The sequence below is a fragment of the Paroedura picta genome, chromosome 10, assembly GCF_049243985.1.
Source record: "Paroedura picta isolate Pp20150507F chromosome 10, Ppicta_v3.0, whole genome shotgun sequence".
Lineage (NCBI taxonomy): Eukaryota > Metazoa > Chordata > Lepidosauria > Squamata > Gekkonidae > Paroedura > Paroedura picta.
This window is the reverse complement of record NC_135378.1, coordinates 55673031-55679030: the sequence shown is the minus strand read 5'-3', so window position 1 is coordinate 55679030 and position 6000 is coordinate 55673031.

Sequence of the window (6000 nt, the reverse complement as noted above, 5' to 3'; positions counted from 1 at the left end):
AAAACAACACTTTATAAATATACCAATGTTTAAATCAACATATCCCAAGGCCATCTGGTGTTGCAATGTCTTACCAGTTAATATACGAGTCTACAAGGCTACTAATACAGCTAAGACACGCCAGTAATTATAAAGACTATAATGTACAGAAGATTCAGTCCATGTTCTCAGATCTTTAGCAGGGAACTTGGCCAAGTTTTGGCATGCCAAGGTTTTCATCCCATAGAAAGTCCATAGCATTCAAGTTATATCATAGAAAAACTGAATGAGCCCCCAAAATCAGCAGTGCCACAATAAACAAATAAAGCAAAATATCCAGAACAAAATTAAATATTAGATTTGGCCACTGACCAGCAGGGGGAAATACCCAGTTCCTTTAATATGGTCTTATTCATCAAGTGATGTTATTTACTTCTATGACCTGAAAAGCTTCAGCTGCCTATTCCCACACATCAAAACTCAGTTAAAGGGACAGAACATTTTTCTCCAGGCTTCTTGGCAACCCCAGTTACTTAACGGATAGAGCCTAGAATAGCTAAACGTCTGCTCCTATGCTTTGCAAATGTCTCTAATTTTTTTAAGTACACAAAATATTAGGTGTATCTCCAATTGCGAATTATAGAGCAGAACTAAAACCATCTTCTCAGAGGCAAAAAATATGTCGACATTCAGAGATAAGAATACTATCTGTTACATTTGGCTTACCAGTTAATATATGTTTCCACCAAGAAACAAAGGACAGGACAGCAAACACTGATTCTCTTTCCCCCCATTTTCTACTCACAAGTCTGATTATGTTCAACTGAGAGCCCAAGATCACTTGGCGCCTAGAGGGGGAAAATGTCCTGTTCCTTTAATGGAGACTTAATGGGATGTTATTTGCCAGGTGAAGTTATTTACCTCCATGTCATGAAAAGATGCAGCTGCCAATTTCCACTCAAGAAGCCTCTATTAAAAAGGTAGGACATTTTTATACTGGCCTGATGAAAGCCCTGCCTGTTAAGCTTCATCATTTACTGGGGATTTGAAATGAGATTTCCCAAGTCTAGTTTGACACCCTGCCACTGAAGCCAGTCTACTCAATATCCCACCCAGGTCTATCCAATGGGGCTTACTCCCAAGCAAGTATTATTAGGATTGCACTGATTATAGTACCATCCTAGGCAACAGAATTACAAGTAAATTCAAGTTAATGGTCTTAGAAGAGAATAACTCAGTTTCGAATTGGCTCCTCGGGAAATGCTGCACCAATGCAAAGCCAATCTAAAATGGCTGCTTCTCTTTACCAGCAGCTCAAATTGATTGCATTCTATTTTTCTCTGATTTTCCGACCCTCCAAATCCATGCAGTGCTTGGTCTGACAGCATAATAATGCACACCACAAAAAAAGGACGGTTCGAAATGAGTATGATAACAGAAGAACCTATCCTAGGCTATAATAAAAAATTAAACATTATATTTATATTATATAAATATATATAGAAATGTCTTATCTCTTCTTTTAATTGTCATAGAACAACCAAAATGGCCTCCAGATTTAAATTGTTTTCAAAGGTATTTTCATCAGTGGTTGTTATCAGTGGTTGTTTTTCCAACTTAGTATTTGCTGGTGAAGTCCTTCACTAGGATCTATTCTTCTTCACAGAATTTAAACAATATATATATTGGCCTTTGGTTCACAGGTATGGGGAAGTTTTAGTCTTTGGAGCCAACAGTTTAGAAGATCCAGTCATTCATCCTCTCCCCAATTCTGGGATATTCATTTAATATACAAAACTATGTTTTTATATCTCCAAAATTCTGGAGACATATTCATAAAAAGAGCATTTCTATTAGCTTGCCTAAACATCTTTCCCTCAAATTTGATTTTTGCAGATTTCCCCTCAGGGGATATATTTTTTTGTATGGATATAATGTCCCTGACATGTTATACCACATATTTTTGGATTATCCTAAGTTATCCTAAATTCTCACTACATTGCTTGCCTTTAGCTGAATATTTGAAGAAACTGAAATCTATATCTGTTAATGAGAAACTATACTAAGTGTGAAGGACTCAGCAATAATTGAAAGAGTATTCCGTAACTGCAATTGTTAAGTTTTAGTTTTATGCTTTGCTATTTTATGCCAATAAAGGTACTCTGACTCTGAAATAATGAAGTGGTAGATGCCTTGTTTCTGTTCCTGGATCAGCAGTTTTAAACAATGGCTCCCTGTGCAAGCCTGCTACCAGACTCATTCCCGGGGGAATTATGGAACCGTGGCATTGAGCCGTCCAGCAGGCAGTGACTGGATCCCTGGCCCCATCCACACAGCAGGCATTTGCAAAGGCAGTCAAGGGTTATCTACAATTTTCCCAATTGTGGGATTGTCCCAACCCCTAATCACCTATGAAGGACTTTGTTTTGCGGTATCTGGTCCACTTGCAGTCCCAAGACACAGGGCATCCAAAGACACAGGGCATGCAATTACCGGTTCCTTCATTCTTCTGTAAGGCTCGGAACTGGTAGGACCCTGTGAAGCTTTTTCCTAACCACAAAACAGCAAATATTTCCAGTGGGGGGACTGCTGTGAAAAGACAAGCCAAAAATTAAGAGGTTTGATCAAGAAAAGATATTTAAGGGAAGACCTTTAGGGGAGGGAAGTGGTGTTACAATGACCAACATTGGTTTACTTTGGAGGGAAATGTTCTATCTAGTGTCAGTGGTAGGGAATGATTGGAGCTTGTAAAAAAGGGTCATAGAAGACTTGTTCATGAGGAATTCTCCATAATATGAGCTTGTAATTACACATGTACATTCTAATGAAATCAGGAAGAAGAAGAAAACCAGCCAGCAAGCAGGGGAAAGCAGGGGAGGCACAGAAGCAGGTAAGCAGAGTTCAAACATCTACACGTAAATTATGACAGCACTGAAGGTGGGAAGGTAGGATGGACGCCAACCTGAACTTACACATTAGATAACCACAAATTCCCTGCTAGGGGAGGGGGGGGGGAACTGTGGTTTCTGAGGATTCACAAACCATGGAGCAAATTGGGATTGCATTTGGAGCTGTACCTTAAAAATCAGATTTTGGTGTGAAACATTTTCTATTCGATGGAGTGTTATGAGTGCTTCAGCAGCAATTTTCATGGCTGTGGAACCAGGTGAACATTTTGTTTTGTTTCATTTGGCTTTCCCTCAATGATCACTCTTTTTAAATGTTTTTCACACCAGGACTTATCCCAAGCAGCTTTTGTTCAGTTTCAGTCTTGAAATATAGAAAGTACCTCTGAGAATACACAAGGTGCTTCTTCCTTACCATTGAATCGCTTCTGTTTCCTGTTTTCTCACATTCTTAGACTTCTTGGCTGTGGTGTAACATATTACATTCCTGTCTTATCTGGGAGTCTCCCAGGAACTGGATTGGAACTAGGAAGCTCTTTTCCTGTGAACTCCACCCAGTTTATTAAATTTTTGATAAACAAAATATCACTTGGCAACACTGTCTCTGCAATCTAGTAACAAGAAGACAACAAAACTAAGTTTCTACCTTATACTTCAATACCTGGCACACCTTCTTAGAATATAACAGTCCAAGCTAGAGGCTTAAGTGTTCTCTATGCAGCAATCCACCACAGTGAAACGTAACATAAAGCTACTGCCAGGTTGAATCACAAAGTTAGCATGGTTTCCACCTTTCCTATGACTTAATTATAGTCTTTGGCCATCTAGTACCAGGTGGTCTGGCCCCAAGTGGTCTTGCAGGTGGTCTCCCAATCAGGGACTTCGTTTGATGGAACTACCCAGAATATTGTTACATCCACTCCTATTTCCCACCTTCCTTCTAGGACTGAGTACACAATTGGCCAATTACCACATTCTTGAATCTGCCCTTGAAAAGATAGCATCAGCAGGGAGGCCCAATTATGGACACCTGCAAACCAGAGCAGGCCTGCTAATAGTCATGTTAACCCCCGAGGGGACATCAGGTTGCTTTGTCTCACAGGAAGACTTTGAAATAATTGTCCAGGATAAGTGTACCTTGACAGTAATGGTAACCTCAGAAAGGAGAGAGCCACTTGGTAAACTTCTCTCTCTTGGGGCAAGATTGAACAGCATTTCCTATGACAGGTAATGCTGATTATAATATTAGGTCAGAAAAATATACACCCACTTCTCAACTCTGTTTATCTTCCTTGATAAAGCAGTCCCTCACTTCCTGCTGCTGCCATTGTTGTTTGTTTACTGAAATTATTTGCCTTCATATGGTACAGGGGGAAAGTATCAACTTGGAGATTCAGCTGAAATGTTTGTGGAAAATCGGTAATACACTTAGAAGATAGTTTCCCATCAGACTGGCTGATGAAAAGGCAAAAGGCCTGTTGCAAAATGTTAACTGACATGGGCATTATGCTCATAGCCCAGTAAAGAAAACTGTCTTGAAGATTTGCAAAATAATTAGACTTTCAGATATGTTTTGACTCAGCTTCCTGTACTAGACTGGATGTTCTTCTTTAGACCCAAAAGGTACTCTGGAATATTGCATCAGCATTCCAAGACATGTAGTGCTTTGGATTGTTGCCCACATACGTATTCTTTGCTACAAATCAACTTCTCAGAGGGATCACAATCTATATAATTAATTTTGATACCTTCCAAAATAAATTAAGTATGAGAAAGATGTTACCTCAGCTACTTATGTGGTTGTTTGGTTTTAATAGACCCAACCAGGCTGTTTGACATCTGGCTATTAATCAAGGTCATGACCCAAATGTGCCTAGTGATCATCTTCCTTCAAAGCTAATAAGACATAGTAATGGGTATATAATAATGCTACACATCCAAATGCAGCACTGGACCACTGTATGTTCTGTACAGCAATCTGTTGTAGCGAACTCAACAGCTACACTTGGATAACAAATCTATTTTGGCAAGTGCAACACTGTTTTAACAGCCGTAGAAAGTGATCAAAGAGGGCCCATTAGTCTTTAATTCAAGGTTTATGACACAGAAAATTTTAATCAAAATTAAATGAACAATTAACATTTATCATCGTAACTGTTGTGCAACCAATGAGCCTAAAACATGGTGCCACGATAATAAGAATCTTGGAAAAAATGTATAGAAAACAGAATGAGAGATAATGATTTTGTACAAAAAAAGCTCATTTCCTGACCAGCATCAAATAGCATGCACTTTCTATACAAAAGACTAAACATCTTTAGGTGCTTTGTGATCAAAGAAGTTACACTAAATATGCAGGGTGAGCTAAAGCTGGTCATCTGCTACTTCTTCACTACATGAGGAAAAAGAAGACTACTTAGCTAGAAGTCCAGAAACAACACAATAGGTGCAGGGACTCCTAACTAGATCCAATCAAGACATGTTTGGTACCTTACCACCTCTGCTATATAAGAGAAAGACTCTCTTTTTACCAGGTGGTACCCACAATATACTCAGGTCTGATTCAAATTGTTAACACCATCTATCCGAGCTTCATACCCAAAATACTGCACACATTGTTATCATCAGGAAGATATGTATGTGCTAGTTATGTGTTCATGTGTAGGGGGCCTACATTCCAATTTGGTAAATATTCACTAGGATGGGTGTCTAAGATGGAGGAAATAGAAAAAGGCATCTTGATGGCTGTTGGAATTTACAAGAAGTAATGTGCATGAATTCAGATAGATAACTGGAAAATCTTGAAGGACAGAAAAGGAGGCAGCTAGCCAGACTAGCTAGGGCAGAGTCTGCACTTACTTTGTTTATTCAATTATTCAATCCTGTTGAATTCAGATCGATTTGAACTCAGGTCTTCCTCTTCCCCCTCCATTGAAACAGAAAAGTGTTCTGCACGTGGTTAGGGTAGTTCAGAAGGGGGGGGGGGAGCCAAGCACAGCCTCTTTCTTTTCTTGGAGACGGGGGAAAGGATCAAAGGAGGCAGAAGAGGAAGAGAAAAATCCAAGACCGACAGAAGTTGAAAGAAATTAAGGGCTTCTCCTTTAAGGCAAGCTTG